The 19987-nt window shown below is 39.5% G+C and overlaps 3 non-coding genes across 3 annotated transcripts; 2 read left to right on the top strand and 1 right to left on the bottom strand.

Annotated features, from left to right (window-relative positions):
- The first annotated feature begins 2935 nt into the window (after nucleotides 1-2935).
- Nucleotides 2936-3008, top strand: TRNAM-CAU (transfer RNA methionine (anticodon CAU)). The gene has a single exon. It is a non-coding gene; the product is annotated as a tRNA-Met (tRNA).
- A 7012-nt stretch (nucleotides 3009-10020) lies between these two features.
- On the top strand, nucleotides 10021-10093 carry TRNAA-AGC (transfer RNA alanine (anticodon AGC)). The gene has a single exon. It is a non-coding gene; the product is annotated as a tRNA-Ala (tRNA).
- A 9590-nt stretch (nucleotides 10094-19683) lies between these two features.
- Nucleotides 19684-19757, bottom strand: TRNAI-AAU (transfer RNA isoleucine (anticodon AAU)). Its single transcript has one exon. It is a non-coding gene; the product is annotated as a tRNA-Ile (tRNA).
- Nucleotides 19758-19987: the final 230 nt, after the last annotated feature.

The following is a 19987-nucleotide window of genomic DNA, read 5'->3' as shown; positions in this document are numbered from 1 at the left end:
TTTAAAAGATGGACAGAGCCTCAGAGACAAATATGAAAATAACAAACATCTTATAGTCACATCGTTGGAGACCCAAAGAAGAGGAGAAAGAGACCCTTGAAAAAGAAGAAAAGCAAACATTTGAATTATTAATGGCTGAAACCTTTCCAAATTTGACAAAGATATAAACCAGATTCAAGAATCTCAGCAATCCTCAAGCAGGATAAACCCAAATAAATCCACACTCAGGCATATCACAATTCGATTGCTGGAAGCAAAAGAAAAAGAAAATTCTTGAAAACAATCAAAGGAAAATGAAAGGAAAACTACAATCTGAATGATTGTGAATTTCTCGTCAGAATCCCCGGGAGCCATAAAGAAATTACAACATTTATTAAATGCTGAAAGAAACACCTGTTAACCCAGAATGCTAAGTATAGTAAAATATGCTTCAGACAAGAGTGAAAGAAATACGTTCTCATTTAAAGGTAACTGAGAGAATACATTGCTAGTAGAAGTGCTAGAAAAGAGTTAGTCTGGTGTTTAGACAGGAAAAATGATACCAGAAGGAAATTTAGAATACCATGAACAAAGGAACAATAGGAGAGATGGGCAATATCTGGGAATATGATGGACTACTGGTCTTCTCTCTGTAAAGTATGTTTGATGATTGAAAGTGAAAGTTGTGACATTGTCTGATGGAATTTCATTGTATCTAGAAGTACTGTACACATAACATACAGGGACTAAATGGTGATGAGGTTTCTATATTAAACATGAATGGTAATTTATTGATTCTAAGTATGCTGTGAAAGGTTAAGTATGTATATAGTAATCATCAGACAACCTACTAACAATGTTTAAATAAGCCAAAAAACATAGGAAGAGAAAAATGAGGAATGAAAACTAAAGAGAACAAACTATTAATAAATTGTTAGATAGTAAATCTATATGCAAACTTATCAATAATAATATTAAATGTAAATAATCTAAACACATCAATTAATCATCAGAAATTGGCGGAATATATTAAAAATAACTGACTTCAAATATAGTTATATGAGGGATTAAAAGTTACATAAAATTGAAATGAAAGAATGAGAAAAGATACACCACACAAGCGTTAATGAAAAAAAGCTCAAGTGGACATATTAATATCAGACAAAATAAATTTCAAAGCAAATAAAACTTCCATGTACAAAGAGAGATGGTATCTAATTATGAGGTATCAGCTCACCAAAGAAATAACTGTACTAAATATGTATGTCTCTGGATGTGGAGCCTCAAAACTCTTTTTAAAAAGATGATGAGTCTGAAAATAAAAACAGAAAAATACACAATTACGGGTGCATATGTTAACACTTCTCTCATTAATTGATAGATCTAGCAGATAACAACTGGGAAAACACATTGAAGAACTAAACACCACCACGCATCCATGGCTCTAATTGACCTTGTGGAGCAAAATCACGGTGTAGTTAAAAAGAAGGGCCAAAGATTTCAAGAAAAGGAGATCCTATCAAAACTAAGAAATCAAGAATGGTTAAAGTGCAGAAGAGCGACATGGATGAAACTGATGTTTTAGAAGGAGGTATTTAGGGGTGAATGCCAGGGAGACTGAAAGAGGTGTATCTGGAGGGGATGGTCCCTTGTCCATATTTATCCTTCCATCTCTTGAGGTCTGGGGCCATCAGATTGCTTCTGAATCACCTGAGCCTACTGCAGTGCCTGGCACAGAGAAGCTCTCCAATGAGTACGTATCAAATGAAGGGAAAGGAAATGAGAGATTTGCAAGAGTTGCACAAGAACCTTGTTCAGTATTTGGCAAGTCATGGATGTGGTGTTTGAAGGAGAATAAGTCAAGGCTGGCTTGGAAGTCAAAGCTCAAAAGATGGACACAGAAGAGGTTGGAAATTAGATATTTGCTATAGAGCCGAGTGCGCTACTATGGAGAAGAAAAGGCAGAGAGATCATGAGCTAGAGCAGGGAAAGAGCTCGTGTTTTGGAATCGAAAAATCTGGTTCTCAATCCAGGCTTTGCTACCCAGCAGCTCTGGGACCTTAGGAAAATCACTTAACATATCTGACTCTCCATTATACTGAAAAGTGTAGATTATGATATATAGTTTTGTTGCCAAAATTCAAAGGTTGGAGTATATGAAATAATTCCACAATTCACTTCGTATAATTAATGGCACATAAGGCTAAAAAAATCTACGGAGACTTTTATTAAGTTCAGTTTGTGGGTTTTTGTTTTTATTTTTTTAATTTTGAGGAAGATTAGCCCTGAGCTAACATCTGTGCCCATCTTCCTCTACTTTATATGTGGGACGCCTGGCACAGCATGCCTTGATAAGCGGTGTGGATGTCGGTGCCTGTGATCCTAACTGGGCTACCCCGGGCCACCCAACTGGAGCCCGCGAACTTAATCGCTGTGCCACCAGCGGTCCCCAGTTTGTGATCTTGTAGGGAAAATGTCTCCAGTCCTGTAGATGCAAATAGAGATATAGAGTAAGACAGAAGTATGGCCTGTGGACAAATTTGAGGACTGTTTAATCGCCCATTCATTCATTCCTTCAGGTGGTCAGTAAGTCAGTGAACTAATACATATTAACTGGTCGCTTCCCATGTTTCTTTTTAACAAAAGAGACTACGGAAACTGTAAGATCGACTGAAATCTTTGTTGCGAGGAGAAAAAAATACATCGTTAGAACACAAGAGCCAAAAGGGCAAGCATTATTGTCCCTAGTCCCGCAGCCCAGGTGGTCCTGTCCTTGAGTGGATACAGAAAAGGCGTGGACTTGGGGATAAAATTCTTCATGTGCATCCGCAGCTTATATGGAATTATTTTCAAGTAGTATTAATTGTTTACTTTAAAAGCTGAGAATTGATAAAGTGTGGGTACTTGGAAAATAATATTTCACATGTTCCTCTAAAGAGTGAAAAGGCAACTGCTTGCCCTCTTAGCGCAGTAGGCAGCGCGTCAGTCTCATAATCTGAAGGTCCTGAGTTCAAGCCTCAGAGAGGGCAGTTCTTTTCTTCCGTGTTTTCATATTGGCCTGGCATAGTGTTATCTTAGTAAAAAGAAAGGGTAGGTGAAGTGCACTAAAACAGGAAACACAAAGTAAATTAATAAATGTGCCAGATAAAAATTTGAATGCAATATTTGCTGAGGATGGTGAAATCTGGTTTGTATTTTGTTGGGCTTCCCGATGCTTTGAATGAAATGAATGGAAAAGAAATTTACATTTGTCAGAAACTACAAGCTATATCATATTTTTACTCTTCCTCTCCATCAGATGGAAGAATCAGGAGAAATTTCTCTTCCAACTTTGTTCTCTGAAGCTTGCCCAGCCACAGTAAAGGGATGGAGGAAGTGTGAAATCATTGTTTCCTTTGATCATCCAACAAATATTCCTTGTGTATATATCTTATTAATGGAGTGTTCTGGGTGCAGTAATTCAAGCATGAAGAAAACACCAAAACTCCCTTCCTCATGCAATTACATCCCAGTTGAAAGGAGTGAGAGAAACAAATAAGAAAAAATGCATAATAATGTGGGTGATAATGTTTTCTGTGGGGTAATCCTTAGGCAGTTAAGGGGATCTGGATTGTGGAGGTGGCAAGTTCAGCTTTCAGGGGAGGACTCAGGAAAGTTGTTGCCTTGAAGATACCTAATAGTCTTTCCTTTTCGCTTGCTGAGATCCTTGTGCCCAGACGATTTCTAACACTGTCTCTAGAGTAAATTTTTCCTATCGAGGAAACTGGAGGTTACCCATCAAGGAAACTGCACATAAGGCAAGTGGGCTTAGTTGCATGAACAGTGATACCTGACAAATCCTTCACACGTATCTTCATGGGGAAAATGAGAAGGGAGGGATTCTCTAGGTGTATTCTCAGCACCTAGAGCAGAGTCAGAGTAACGGGAACAGAGTAGTAAGCTTTAGCTACTGTTCTGGCTGTCTTTTCCATGTGGAATACTGACCCCTCACACCCAGTTTGTCTCATAGATGCTTATTAGAAGCATGAAGAATGGATTTACAGATTGAGGGGAGAATCCACCAGGGTTCTCTTCTAGGAAGAAATAGGCTTCCCTCTAAGCTTTCACTTAGTACCTGGGTAAGAAAAGAACCCTAAGCAAGCTTGAAAAACTGAAAGTTCTCTGGGGAAAGCAGGAACCCCTCCTGCGGAAGAGCATAATCTGAGCACACAGCAGAGTCTCGGCACACAGGGGAGTGCTCAAGAGGTCAAAACGGTTGAGCAGTGAATCTGACCAGAATGTCCGTTGTAGAGAGAAACAACTTGGTTTCATGTCCACGATTTGAAAGGCAAATGCACCAGAGTTGTTGTCTATTGACCTCAAAAAAGAAGGAAGAAAAGAGAGTTATTGTGTCTTTCATGATGGACAAAAGCCTTCTCTCATTATTTCTGACTCAGAATCTCAAATTTTTTGTCAGATAGTTAGACTGAGAAGGGATTCTGACCCCTAGACCATCAGTGTTTTTGTTGTTGATCTTTCCTGACCATTCCTTAATTTCTTTAAAATTAAATGCTGAGTAAAAGCCCTGATTTCCACTTTCCAATGTTCTCTTAAAAATTCTTCCTCCTCCTAACCCTACCTTATTCTCGTCCAAAGATCCTAGTGCCTTCGTACGCCAATGCTTCCTTTCTCTGGAAAATTAGAGGAGAGACCAAGTTGTACCCAGGCACCTGGGCCACACTGGGAGGGGATGATGGTGCAGATGTGAGGCCCAGACAGCTGCCCACCCTGGTTATCCTAGGTGCCCATATTTTCAAAATCAGGTAAAAATCTCAACCTTGTTTTTATGGTGAGATACACAACCTGTGGAAGAGTCTCAAAATTCCAACTTGGAACCCTACTCAGCTAGGACTTTCACTTGCCTCCTGGCAATTCAAATAGTGAAACCATCTCAGAGCTAGATCTTTCCCAGGATGATATCATATCCGTCTACCTTTCCCCACACCCTGACAGAAACAGTAGGTTTTCACTGTAATTTTGCTGAGTTCATGTTTAACATACTCTGCTCTCAGTCAGATCAGAAGATGCTATCTTCCGTAGCAGTGAAGTAACCCTGTGGCACATGGTTAGACCCACACAATTGATTAGGATACATGTTTAGAATGACCACAGGTCGAAAAGAGGGTTAGAGCTTAGCAATTAGGTCAAATGTTAGGATGCCTTCTTTGCAATCCGAACTAGTGGAAAAGACACCTGTTTTCTCCAGTTTTGCTCCTTCATTTCTTCTTGAGAGGCACCTGCAATTCTTAGAGCTTCTCTCCTGAACTCAGCAGAGGAAATATTGGACCTCTTTAAAAAATGGCAATTGTATATTTCTGGTTCTTTTTTATTTTACACACAAGTCAGCTCAGGCTCTCTCTTTGGCCAATACTCTCTGTCTGTGGGCTATGGATAAGGAAGGAAGACCTGGAAAATGCTGTGGAGAGAGTAAGCATCATCTCTATGGGACTGTGCTGGGCATTTTCACTCAAGATTCACAGTTAATAGCTAGTGGGAGGGTGGACCACCCACCCTGTTTTCTGAACAGAGAGACTTTGGTGTAAAAAAAGCCCTCTCCACTGCTTTGTAATTGAGCCAGCGAATAAACAAGGAAGGCTGGTGGGAGACACCTAGAGAGACAAGATGTACAAGACAATTTGTGAATCTGACATCTCAGAGAAGCAGGAGTCTAGAAGGAGATCAAAAAGACCCAGACTGTCATAAAAGGAATATTGTGAAACAAGGGGAGTTCTTAAAGAAAACTCATGAAAGAAGAATAAAAGTAAGATCTTTGCGAAGTTCTTCCTTCAGGATATTCTTTATCCATCTGCTGGGACCCAACTTTCACAGTGCCTGCAATGACAATGCTGATCAAAACCTTCAGAGGTGCCTGCAAAATTATGCAACAACCATGTGGTGCATAATTTCCACACATAGAACCCAAGATAGAATTTTTCCTCTTTGAAGAGGCCAATAAAATCTGACTAAATATTGGGAAAAAATCCCACCAGATAATTTTGAATATGTATTTCATCCCCATTTGTGAGCAGAACCTGATAAAGCCCAAAAACATGGAAGGAAGAGACAGAGGGTTATGCTTCTGCCATGCTGAGCTGTGGAACAGTCCTTGCATTTCACTCTTCACAAAGAATTTCCTTTCCTTCAACCTGAGCTAAAACTCTTTCAGATGCAAAGAGTCCTACGGATGCTCTTGGAGAGTCTATGAATGGGTGGTCCTTCAGCAACCCCAACATATGCTTAGGCCACTGGTGCATGGTCTTGAAATGAGATAAAAAAGTTTCTTACATTTTGGTTCTACTGTGGGCAACTGGGCTCTGTGTGGGTTAGTTTGCCAGCTGTCTACAGAGGCCCTTTTTCAGCTGCCAGCTCCTGAATAACATCTCTTCTAATCTTGACCTAGATTTAGTAAGATGTCTAATTCTTGGCACTTGTTCCCCAAATCAAATGTCACTGTGCTACAGAGACCACCTCCCTGGCTAAAGCCATATACTCAGTATCTACTGCATCAACTTATTCCATCCTCCTCACAAACACTGTGATACAGAAAGTGTCTTATGAAGGTTCTCTTTTTAAATATTCTGTCTCTCCTCTAGAATATGAGATTCTTTATGCTCAAATCATTGTTTTGACCTCATTATATCCTAACTGCATAGAGTTAAGCCACAAAATATGGGTTTTAACTTGAAATTCAGGTAATAGGTAAGGATAGGGGATAGGCAGATGAAATGTAAATTAATATTTCAATAAACCATCATATGGAGCCAGCCCTGATGCCCTACCAGTTAAAGATCAGTGCACTCCGCTTTAGCTGCCTGGGTTCAGCTCCCAGGCCTGGAATCACATCACTCGTCTGTCAGTAGCCGTGCCGTAGTAAGAGCTCATAGAAGAACTAGAAAAACTTACAACTAAAATATACAAGTGTATATGGGGGCTTTGAGGAGGAAAAAAAAAGAGGAAGATTGGCAACAGATGTGAGCCCAGAGCGAATCTTTTCCAGCAAATCAATAAAATTAAATTAAATTACAATTAAAAGATAATAAAAATAAATCATCCTATCATACCTGCAAAATATTAATCACTGCATTGGCCAATGTATTCCTCTCTTTCTTTGTGCTTTATCCAATGTTTGAATTTTACTGATGAATTGCAATTTATCAATAATGTATAATTTTTATTTTTTCCCAAACAGAATTTTCTATTTTATAATTAGGGAATAAGAAATAAAGGTGTAAGGATCACGAATGTTTAGGACTTCTCTTATAACCCAGTCACAGTTGATAGTCATTTGAATGTTGGGTGAAAAGTAGAACAGAATTCAAAGCAGGGTTCCTTTTGCATACATTTTATTTTATCCATTTTCTTCTGCATGGATCCTTAATTTCCAGTTTCTTTCTGTTCTCTAACAGTGAAGCCCTAAAATGGTCCCTTATCTTCTGCTTCTTCAGGAGAGTACCAGGATGCAGAGGGCTGGAGGATTTGACTAAAGGGCTTGTGAGGATCCTTACATTGGATAGAGCAGAAATCTTTAACATTCTGTGAGGCTGGAAGATGGAGAGAGGAAGAAGAGACAGTAGACACATCCAGAACGGTGACACTGTAGACAGAGCAGTAGCTTATTCAGGATAAATTATCCTTGAAAGCACTCTATTCTTTGTGGTGCCAGTGACCACAAAATGGTGACATATCTGATTCCGGGTTGTAGGATTCCAACTTTGCCTCCTGGATTTTCTCTTAGGGAGTGGAAAGGAGACGATATACTGTTTCATTTCTTATTCACATGTTTCCAGAAATGGATTTCTGAAGATTAGTTTGTCCAGAGCTTGCTCCCTGAAGATCACATTCTGCCACTGATTCTCCTTAAAGGTTCCATCTGTAGGCTGAAGAAAGCCCTATAGTGGTTCATGGGAGATTCTTTCTTTTCATTTGCTATCTCTCTAAGCCTGTGAGAGAAGGATGACAACAACTGGTGACTTGGAGTACAATCTAAGAAAGATTAAAAAGGAATGAACTAGGAATCCAGACATAAATACCCTACTTGGATCCTTGGATCAAGCCATTTTGCCTGGAAAATCATATCTTGTTTGCAATGAATATGTTCTATTCCTCCACTTTTCTTTTTGTGTTTCAGAAGCCTGTTACTACAAACTAAATGAGCCAATCAGCAGATGACAAAAGACTTTCACTAAATTTTCTATCAGATCTTGAGAGCAGTCTCCTGAAAGGCAAATAATATTCTACACAAAAAGACTCTGAGCACCATATGCTAGAAATTGTCTAAGAGGTTACTAATTTTATGCAAGTTGTTTGATTTAGCCTTGCAGTTAACTTAAATATCATTCTTCCCATTTTACAGATCAAACCGAAGCTCTGAGGGACTGAAACACAAGGCTGTAAGGAATAAAACCAGATACAGAAGGCTGATTTTTTCTGAACTAAAAATATGGGCTTTACTTTTAACCAGGTTCATAGTCTCACCATCTGTTTTTCTCCATACCAGTTTATTCCTTAATTCGCTCATTCATTCATATAGCATATACATATAAATGAGTGGATTTATCCTTCCTTTCATCAGATATTAATTCAAAAATCTCTTCTGTGTCTGCCACCCTGGTTCAAGATTCCTAAGTGCCATGGACTTCTTTTTCTCCCTCAAATCTCTACATTCAGTCTCTAGACAAATGCCTTAGATCTTTCCTGAACAATCTCTCCAGAACCTTTCTCTTTCTTCTCATTCATCTATTCCTTTATCCAGTCCATGATGTTTATGGAAGATGTATTCTGTACCGGGCAGTGTGCTGGGCGCTGGAGATGCAGAAAGACTCATGCTACTGCTGATCTCAGGCGCTAACAGGATACAACTCAACCCTTTAATATCTTTATAATTTCTTTCCTTTTCTCTCCATTTCTAGTTTACTCATTTACAAACTCTTGGCATGTAAAACTAAAACCCTTTCCTAAAATTTTAGTTTGATTATGTAAACCATTTACCTGGAACTTTTTCAAAGGTTCTTAAGCCTCCACAATATTCTCCCCCACAAATCTCCATGTGTCCAGGCTTTTCACTTACTATTTCCCTCCATGTCTATTTTACACACAGGCACACATAGGCATCCATGCGCGCGCGCACACACACACACACACGGGCACATACATATGCACACACCACTCCAACTGAACAGGTATATTTCTTAAAACAGGAATTCTCACATCCTATGTTCACTCCATCCCATGTCCACTTCTCATCTGTACCCCTCAATGTCCATTTTTTATTCCTTCAGTCTGATATGATCTCGCCTCTTATTTCCTATGGCTCTTGTCTGCAATATTTTGTATTTTTTGCCATTCTCATGTGGTATGGATATATAATTGCTAAATGACATGCATTCCCAAGAAGGGCATATGTATCTCCAGAGACAGTTCAAGGCATGAGTTTCCGTAGTATAGCGGTTATCACGCTTGCCTAACATGTGAGAGGTCCTTGGTTCAAAATCAAGCGGAAACAGACAGTGCTTGCTTGTCATCCTGGAAAAATCACCCCGCTTCCTTCTTCCAGGATGCTGCACATCAAAAGAACTAGTGATAGTCCCACTCATATCTATTTTTGGTTTTGTTTTTAAAAGCAGATAACTATTAGGAGATTGCTGTGCTACATTAGCAAGGCCCTTCTGGATAAGTCCTCCCAAGTGGGATGTGTTCTCTTCTGTCCGGGAAAATATAAAATGGGCAATAGTGTTGGAGCTAGAGTTTCCCCAAGGCGACTTTCTACTCCTTTCCCTGGCAGAGGAATAGGTAGCCACCGTGTTCTTGCCCCGGGTCATCTTTGAGAAGATGAGCCCTTAGTGGAGTGCTGGATTTGTATTAAGAGACTTGACATTTCCTGTATTTTGGGCCTCCCCAAAGAGTGAATAAAAAAGTGGAGACTGGTACAGTGAAAAACTGAAGGAGAGAGAAAGAAACAAAAAATGGCTAGGAAACAGTAGGGGAAAGTGCATAACAGGCAGTGGGGAATTAGCTCAGGTGGTAGAGCACTCGCTTAGCATGTGAGAGGTGGTGGGATCGATGCCCACATTCTCCAGGTTATATTATTGAGACCTCGGATCTCCAAAATATTATGGCATTTGGACCCTTCTGTTGTTTATGACCACCTATAGGTGAGGAAGAGACATGGTTGCTCTGGATCTTACTAGTATTCAGTATGTTGCTCTACTCTCAATTCATAATTTGTTTTCTGTTTCTTCAGAGGAGCAGTGAGCTCCAGGAACATGCTCAGTTGATGTTTTTCACCCTTTTTCTCCTGCAGGTTGGCCCTAAATGTGGCACAGCCTGAGAAGTGCAGGGCAGAGAGGGATAAACAACACCCTAGCTTTCTTGTCAGTGGACTGAAACCAGGAGCCCTAGGTAACCAGAAAATATTGCTAAAGACACTATGAAAAGCAAACACATAAAGTTGTTTGTGAACTTCTGGACACACCTGTGAATTGTGAAGAAGTGATTCTGATACTAAACAACATACCATAGACTTTGAGAACTGAATTAAGTGACCACACATTATCCAAGTCCACACTGGCCACTGGGTTGCACACACTCCCAAGATCTCCAAATAGTATGGTAAAGGCTTTGAAAATGGAATGGACTTTGAAACTACAACACACAGAAGGCTGGTTGGACTCTGGAACTTGGAACTTAGAGCTTCAAAATTCATAAATAAAAGCAGATAAACCTGAAAATAAAAATAGAAAAATCCACAATTTCAGTTGCAAACATCAACACTTCTCATTAATTGATAGATCTAGTAGATAACAAATTAGCAAACACATTGAGGAACTAAACAATACCACCCACCCATGGATCTAATTGACCTTATGGTCAATCACAATGTAGGTAAAAAGAAGGGCCAAAGGTTGAGAGAAAATCAAGATCGTGTCACAACTAAGAAACCAAGAATGGTCAAAGTGTGGAAGAGTGATACAAATGAAACTGATATTTTAGAAATAGGTATTTCACTGTAAATGCCAGGGACAGTGAAAGTGGTGAAACTGGAAGTGGATGGTCCCTTGTCCATGTTTATCCTGCCATCTCTTGAGGCCTAAGGCCTTCTGAATCACGTGAGACTAATACAGTGCCTGGCACAGAGCAGCTCTCCAATGAGCATGCACTGAATGAATGGAAGCGAAGTGATAGATTCCAAAGAGTTGCACGAGAACATTGTTCAGTATTTGGCAAGTTATGGGTGTAGTGTTTGAAGGAGGAGAATGAGTCAAATTTGACTTGGAAGTCTAAGCTGAAAAGGCCAGCACAGAGGAGGTTGGGAATTAGATATTTGGTATATAGATAGGTGGGCAGAGAGACCATTAGCTGGAGCAGAGAAAGACATCATGTTTTGAATTTGAAAGTCTGTTTCTCTATTTAGGCTTTGCTACTTAGCAGCTCTGAGACTTTAGGATTATTACTTCAAGTATCTGAGCCTCCATTATACTGGAAAATGTAGGTTATGAGACATAGTTTTGTTTCTTAAGTTCAGTTGGACTGTATAAAATAATCTCCATAAGTCTCTTGTATAATTAATGGCACATAAAGCTGAAAAAAACAGGGAGAATTTTATCATAAGTTCAGTTTTGGTTTTTTTAGGGAAAATGTCTCCAGTCACGTAGATGCAAGTAGAGACACAGAGTAAGACAGAAAAGTATGGACTAGAGACAAATTTAAAGACTATCAGTCAGTCCATGAACTGTGTACTTTCTATGTTTCTTTTGAACACACAGTATCATGGAAAGTGTAAGAGTGACTGAGATCTCTGAGGGAAAAGCCAGATTATTGGAACACAAGAGGGGAGGGAAAAGAGCAGCAAAAGGCAGGCACAATTGTCCCTGGTCCTGCAGGCCAGAGTGGAACTGCTGGGTGAGTACTGGAGAGATGTGGACTCCACCCTTCCCGGGTGTGAAATCCTTCCAGTGCAGCATTGGCTTGTATGGAGTGATTTTCAAGTAGCATTGATTGTGTTCTTTAAGGGCTTGAAATTGATAAGGCAGCTGTTCTTGGTGAATAAAATTTGATATTTTACTTTGAATGTGATCAAGTCAGAAGGGATTCCTCTTTTAGTGCAGTTACCGGCACGTTAGTCTCATAACCTGGAGGTCCGGAGCTCCAATTTTGGAGAGGGTTCATATCTAACATAACATTGGTTATGTAGCCCATTGAAAAAAAAAGATTGAAACTGGATCACCGAGTAAAAGCAGAAAAAATAAAATAAAATAAAACAAACCAACAAACCCCCCCCCCCCGCCCCCACCATCAGTAAACCACTTGTAATTTCGGCCTTATCCCCACTGAGAATGGTTAAATCAACTCTCAGAGGTTTGACAAAATGGGTGGTGAACAAATTTAGACTACACTGGAAACTGCAAGCTATGTTATACTATTGATCTTCCTCTCCATCTGATGAAGGAAATAGAAAAAATTTCTCTTCCAATTTCATGTTTTGTCACCTAATCTGCAGTTGTGAGGTGAAGGAAGTGAAAGTCATTCACTCACTTATTCATCTAACAAAACTTTCTTGAGCACATGTGCTGTTTGGGACTGTTCTAAGTGCAGTGTTTCAAGAGTGAAAAAAACACAATAATTCCCTCTCTTGTGGAGGTATATCCCAGTTAGGGGAACTGGGAGGAAACAGACAAAAAGCAAACAAGAGAAATGCATAATAAGCTAGGTGATAGTGTTTACTGTGGAGTAATCATTAGGTAGTAAAGTAGATCAGGATTGTGGAAGTGGCGTATTTAACTTTCAAGGGAATATTCAGGAAAATTGTCACCTTAAAGATCTTTAGTCTCTCCTTCTTCCTCTCTTACTGGGATCCTTGTGCCCAAAGTTTTTCTAACACTGTCACTAGAGTAATTTTTACCAATCAAGGCAACCGGGGGTTATGAAAGCTTTTTACACATGGGACTAGTTCACTTAGTTGGATAAATGGTGTTACTTAAGGACTCGGGTAGTAAATCCTTCACAAATTTCTGTATATGGAAAATGACAACCGTAGGATTCTGTGGTGGATTTACAGTACCTGGAGCAGGATCAGGGCAATGCAAACTATTTGTTGTTATTTTATTTTGTTTTGTTTTGTTTTGTTTTTAAGAAGCGGATAATCATCCCAGGATAGCTGTCCTTCATTAGCTGAACCTTTCTAGGTGGGTCCTCCCAACTGGCATGTGTTCTCTTCTATCTCCGAAAATTCGAAATGGGAAATGGCAGCGGCTGTAGAAGTTTCCCATGGCGACCTTCTCCTCCTTTCCCTCACAGCGGAATAGATAGCCACCATACTCCTGTCCCGGGTCAACTTTCAGAAGATGCGCCCTTAGTGGAGTCTAAATTTCACATTAATGGTGTTGACATTTCGTGTACTTTGGGCAGCCCAAAAGAACGAATAAAGAAGTGGAGACTGGTACACTGGAAAATGAGAGGAGGGAAAGTGAAGGTCATGCTGGTGGGGGATTAGCTCAAGTGGTAGAGCGCTCGCTTAGCATGTGAGAGGTAGTGGGATCGATGCCCACATTCTCCAGCTTTTGCTATTTCCACCTCACCTTTCCAGGCGCCAACCTCAAATCTTCAAACCTATTGAAAGAAGCTATAAAACATTAGATCCTCTGAATGCATTAGGAGTTTGGATGCTCTTCTTTTGTGAGCTGTGGCAAATATGACAGGATTGCTCTGCCTCTTACTGGCTTCAGGATGAAGATGTATTCTCAATTTATAATTTATTTTCTGTTCCTTCAGAGAAGCTGTGATCTCTAGGAACATACCCAATTGCACTTTTTCTCCCTCTTTTTCCTGCGGCTTGGCCCTAAATACGGCACAGTCCTGAGAAGTGCAAGACAGAGCAGGGTAAATAATGTTTCAGCTTTCTTTTTCAGTGGTAAAATGGGGAACCCCAGGCAACCAGAAAATATCAGAAAAGACACTGTGGAAACAAACAGATAAAGTTGTTTGTGAACTCCAGGACGTACCTGTGAATTGTCAAGAAGTGGCTCCAATCCTAAATAACATACCATAGACTTTGAGAACTGAAGTAAGTGATAGCCCACTGCCAAAGTCCACATTGGCCACTGAGTTACACACACTACAGAGATCTCCAAATAGCATCATAAGTGCTTTGAAAATGGAATGGAATTTAAAACCACAGCATGTAGAAGGCTGGTCAGTACTTGAAACTAAGAGCTTCAAATGCATAAACACAAGCTGATATACCTGAAAAGAGAAACAGAATAATCCACAATTCTAGTCAGATGTCTACACTTCTCTCTCATTAATTGACAGATCTAGTAAATAAGTCAGCAAACACGTTGAAGAACTAAACAACATCATCCACCCATGGATCTAATTGACCTTATAGATCAAAATCACAATGTAGCTAGAAAGAAGAGCCAAAGATTGAGAATGAAGCAAGGTCATACCAAAACTAAGAAATCAAGAATGATCAGAGTGCAGAAGAGTGACATTAATCAAACTGATATTTTAGAAACAGGTATTTAGCTTTCAATGGCAGAGAGACTGGAAGTGGTGAAACTGGAAGTGGTTTGTCCCTTGTCCTTATTTATCCTTCTATCTCTTGATGTCTGGGGCCATCAGATTTCTTCTGAGCTCACTACGGTGCCTAGAATAGAGCAGCTCTCCCATGAATATGTACTGAATGAATGGAAGAGAAGTGATAGATTCAAAAGAGTTCTCAAGAACACTGTTCAGTATTTAGCAAATCATGGATGTGGTGCTTGAAGGGAGAGAATCAGTCAAAGTTGACTTGGAAGTCTAAACCCAAAAGGCCGGCAGACAGTAGGTTAGGAGTTAGATATGTGGTTTGGATAGGTGGTATACTGTGGAGAAGAAAAGGCAGAGAGATTATGAGCTGGAACAGAGAAGGAGCCCATGGTCTGAATCTGAAAATCTACTTCTCACCCCAGGCTTGGCCACTTAACAGCTCTAGGACCTTAGGAACATTATTTAACCCACCTGACCCTCCATTATACTGGAAAGTGCAGATTATGATACATAGTTTTGTTTTCAAAATTCATTTGGACTATATGAGATAATCTCCACAAGTTTCTTAGTATAATTAATGTCACATCAGGCTAAAGAAATCCAGGGAGACTTTTATTAAGTTCAGTTTGTGGTTTTTGTACGGAAAATGTCTCCAGTCATGTAGATGCAAGTAAGGTATAGACTAAGACAGAAGTATGGACTGTAGACAAATTTCTGGACTCTTTGTTTGCTCATTCATTCATTCATTCATTCAGTTGGTCAGTCAGTCAGTCACTGAGCTAAGACATATTAACTGAGTGCTTCTTATGTTTCTTTTCAACGAAGGAGACCATGGAAGCTGTTAGATCAACTGAGATCTCTGAGGACAGGAAAAACCACATAACTGAAACACAAGCGAAACAAAAGCCAGGCACTATTGTCCCCAGTCATGCAACCCAGGTGTTCCTGTAGTTGGGTGGATACTGGAAAGGAGTAAACTCTTGCGCTTTGGGATGTGAAATCCTTTGGGTGCAGCATTGGCTTATCTGGTGCACTTTTCAAAAAGTATTAATTGGATTCTGTAAAAGTTGGGAACTAATTAAGCATTAGTTTTTATAAAATCGTATAAAAAGTCTCACTTTAGCCATATTTGCTAGCTGTCTTCTTGGTACAGCTGGCAGTGTGTCAGTCTCATAATTTTGAAGGCCCTGAGTTCAAGCCTCAGAGAGGGCAGGTCTTTTTCCTGTTTTCACACTGCCTGGACCAACATTTTCCAGATAAAAACAAAGGATATTTCAGGTGCACTAAGAAAAACAACACAAAGTAAAATTAGCGAGTGCTGCCAAGTCAGGATTTGAAGACTGATGTGATATTTGCTGAGGATGGTGAAATCAGTTTTGTAGTTTGTTGGGCTTCCCTGGGCTTTCACTAAAATGAGCAGAGAAAATTTACATTAACTCAGAAACTACAAGCTAAATCATATTTTTTGTCTCCTTCTCCATCAGATGGAAGAAGCAGGGGAAATTTCTCTTCCAGCTTTGTGCTTTGTAAGTAGCCCAATCACAATTAAGCAGTGGAGAAGTGTAAAATCATTGATGCTTTTAATAACCCAACAAATATTTCTTGAGGATGTATCTTACGAATGGACTGTTCCGGTTGCGGTAATTAAAGGGTGATTAAAACATAAATATTCCCTTCCTCATGGAGCTATATCCACAAGGAGGAGTGGGAGAAACAGACAAGAAGCAAATAAAAAAACGCATGTTAAGCTAGGTGGTCATGTTTACTGTGGAGTAATCATTAGGCAGTAAAGGGGGTCACGAGTGTGGAGGCAGCACATTCAGCTCTCAGGGGAAGAGCCAGGAAAGTTTTCATCTTGAAGATACCTCATATTATCCTTCCTTCTCACTTGTGGAGATCCTTGTGCCCAAAGGTTTTCTAACACTGTCACTATAATAATTTTTAACTATCATGACAGCTGGAGGTTATGAGAGCTTTTTACACACGGGACTGGTTTAGGTAGTTGAATAAATGGTGTTACTTGAGGACTGGGGTGACAAACCCTTCACAAATTTCATTATATGGAAAATGAGGACTGTAGGATTCTCTAGGTGGATTTGGAGTACCTGGAGCAGGATCAGAGCAATGGGAACCATTTAGCAAGCATTAGTTACTGTTCTGGTCGCCTTTTCTCTATGGAATGCAGGCTTCTCACATTGGTCTTTTATAATAGATATTCATCAAGGGCTTAAAGAATGAATTTACAGATTGAGGTTAGAATCCACCATGCTTCTCTTCTTGGAAGGAGCAGACTTTCATCTAAGTTTCCCTGTAGTCCCTGGGTGAGACAAGAGTCCTAAATAGGCTTGAAAAATTGAGTGTTCTCTGGGAAAAGCAGGAAGCCCTGCTGTGGAAAGGCTTAATCTGAGCGTTTAGCAGGGGCTCAGTACACAGGAGAGTGCTCAGGAGATAAGGATGGTCAAGCATCGAATTTGACCATAATGGAAAGCCCATACTACAGAGAAACAATATGCAAATGTGTTGGTTTCAAACCTCTAATTTGAAGGGACCAGAACTTTTGCCTATTGACCTTAGGAAGGAAAAGAAGAAAGGAAACATGTTCCTTTCAGGATGGAGAAAAGCCTTTTCCTGTTATTTTAGACTCTAGATTAACACAGGTAAATAGTATTTCTATTCAACATTGTACTAAAGGTTCTAGCTAAGGCAGTTGGTCAATAAAATGAAATTTTAAAAGTCCAGGTTGGAATGGGAGAAGTAAAACTCATTTTGGAGACGACATGATCTTTTACATAGAAAATCTTGAAGAATCCACTAAAAAAAAAAAAAATAGACCTAATAAATGAGTTCACCAAATCTCAGGATACAAGAACAATATAAAAATATCAATTGTATTTCTATACACTAGCAATGAACTATCTGAAAATAAAATTAAGAAAATAATTTAGTTTACAATATTTTTTATTCAAAAAGATAAAATACTTTGGGATACATTTTAAAAAGCATGCAGAACTTATACTCTTACAACTACATAGCGTTGTTGAAAGAAATTAAAGACCTAGAAATTTGGAAAAACACGTCATGTTCATTTACAGTAAGACTTACCCTTGTTAAGATGGCACTACTCCCTGAGTAAATCATAGATTCAATGCAATCTTTATCAAAATCCCAACTGGCTGCTTTTTTTTTTGGCAGAAAATGACAAGCTGATCCTAAAATTTATACAGAAGAGCTTGGTACTCACAGTAGACAAAACAATCTTTGAAAGGAAGACCATAACTGGAGAATTCAAATATCTGAATTTAAACTTATGGTAAAGCAACAATAATGAAGACAATATGATACTGGCATCAGAATAAACACATAGATCAATATAACAGAATTAAGAGTTCAGAAATAAACCCTTACCTTTACAGTCATTGATTTTGAAAAAATGCCAAGACAATTCAGTTGGGAAAGAACTGTCTTTTCAACAAATGGTGCTAAGACAACTGGATATCCACATGTAAAAGACTGTAGTTTCACTCTTTGCTCACACTATATACAAAACTTAACTCAAAATTTAGCAAAGAGAAGCAGAAGAGATAAAACTATAAGAATAAAGCATAGGACCAAATCTTATGGGGACACAAAGTTGGTGTTTTTTTTTAATAATAGCCAAATTCATGGCATTTTGGTTTAAGAACCATTACATCATTATATAACACGAATGTAATTGTTATCTTTATCACTGTCACTCAATTGGAGCTTTAGTTTGAGTTATTTCTATTATAGCTGGATCTGGAATACTGGCTATGGCCTCGTATGCGCTACTGAAATGAGTGCAGGCGTCAAAAAAAGCGTGTACATTGTGCTTTAATTGGACCTCACAGGTCTGTGGGATCCATACTATCTCAACACAGATATTTAGGTCCAATGAAGGGTAGACTACAATATATGGTGAGTGGTCCCAGTTCTCTCAATGTATTCCCTGAGGCTCATTCAGAGTGGTTCCATATGCCCCCAGGATCAAGATGGTGGTGCCAGGATCAAGACAGAACATGCCCAGTAGATCCAAAGTCAGGGAAAGTCTGGAAGGTTGAACTGAGCTGAGGCTGAGAGATGGGAGAGGACCACTCCACTGATCTGTAGTGAATAAAACAGTGAGCCAAGTGTACCTGAAACCCATATTTTCTGTAGCAATAAAACGATTGGTTTTGAGATTTTAAAAATTCAAATGATCAGAACAATTTATAATTAATGCTCATATACCTATTATGTGTTGAGATGTCATGGCTCCCACAGACCCATGAGATCCATCTGAAGCACAAAGTATACTCTTTCTTTCATGCCTGAACACATTTCTTCACTCTTCCATCATTCTTGGAGACTTTTAAAAATACTAGCACTAGGCAATAAGCATCCTGCCCCCAAGACGCTTACAATCTAATGGGGAAGATGGCTGAGCAACAGACATTCCCAACTTGGTAAATGCCACAAAATAGATATGTTCCTGGCTATCTGAGAGTCCTGGGAGGAACATCACCCAACCTCAGAAAACTGGGAGAAATGTCAGGGAGCAAATGTCTCCCAGAAGATGGTTTTGGGTCTAATACACAGTTGGACAAGCAAAGTGTAGTGAAGTTTGTGCGTTCTGCATGGGACATTTCCTAAAGTCTGGTATCTCTGGAGTCAAGTGTGAGAACAGAAAAGGGAGGAAATAGGAATGAAGAATGGGGCAGAGGTAAGGGCCTGAGGTGCTCTGAAAAGCTTTACTCATCCTGCTCATGCCAAGGACAGCCCTGCAGCAAGTAAGCAGATGCATCACTAGAAAATCCATCTCAGGAGCTAGTCATGGCTGAGAAATATTTGGACACTTGGTAAAGGTAAAAAGATGAAAAGCCCAGGTCCTTATGCTAGTGTTTTCATTTCTATTTTGCATGTTGCTCCCTGATTCGTTTTCTTCTGGAATCTCAGAGCTATTACGTTCCCTTCATCATATGATCTTCTCGGAACACAACACTGGAAGCACACAAATCACAGTTATCTGCTCTCTATCCCATCAAAAGATGAACAGACGCACATGAACTTACGTTCTCCTTTTCTCAAGAGTTTTCCTATCATGAAAACATGTTTAACAACATAGGCACAAAAAAGTACACATGGCCCGTACGGGGATCGAACCTGCGACCTTGGCGTTATTAGCACCACGCTCTAACCAACTGAGCTAACCGGCCAGGTGCCCCAACAATTCCCTATCTCTGCTCACTTATTTAAAGGCGAATATTATTCCAATAACCAAAGGAAGGATGTTTTTCGGGTTCATCTCAAGAGCTTGGAAGAAGTTAGATCCTTCATTTGTTCTAAACCTAAAATTTCAGTCAAAATAAAATTCCGCGGAAGAAAGTTCAAATGTCACCTGATTGGGTGTTTAGTGACGTTGGGTTTTCATGACCACCTTACTTAA

This window comes from Equus przewalskii, chromosome 19 (genome assembly GCF_037783145.1).
Source record: "Equus przewalskii isolate Varuska chromosome 19, EquPr2, whole genome shotgun sequence".
Taxonomy (NCBI): Eukaryota; Metazoa; Chordata; class Mammalia; order Perissodactyla; family Equidae; genus Equus; species Equus przewalskii.
The sequence above is the reverse complement of the archived record's forward strand: the minus strand, read 5'-3'. Positions and strand labels throughout refer to the sequence as shown.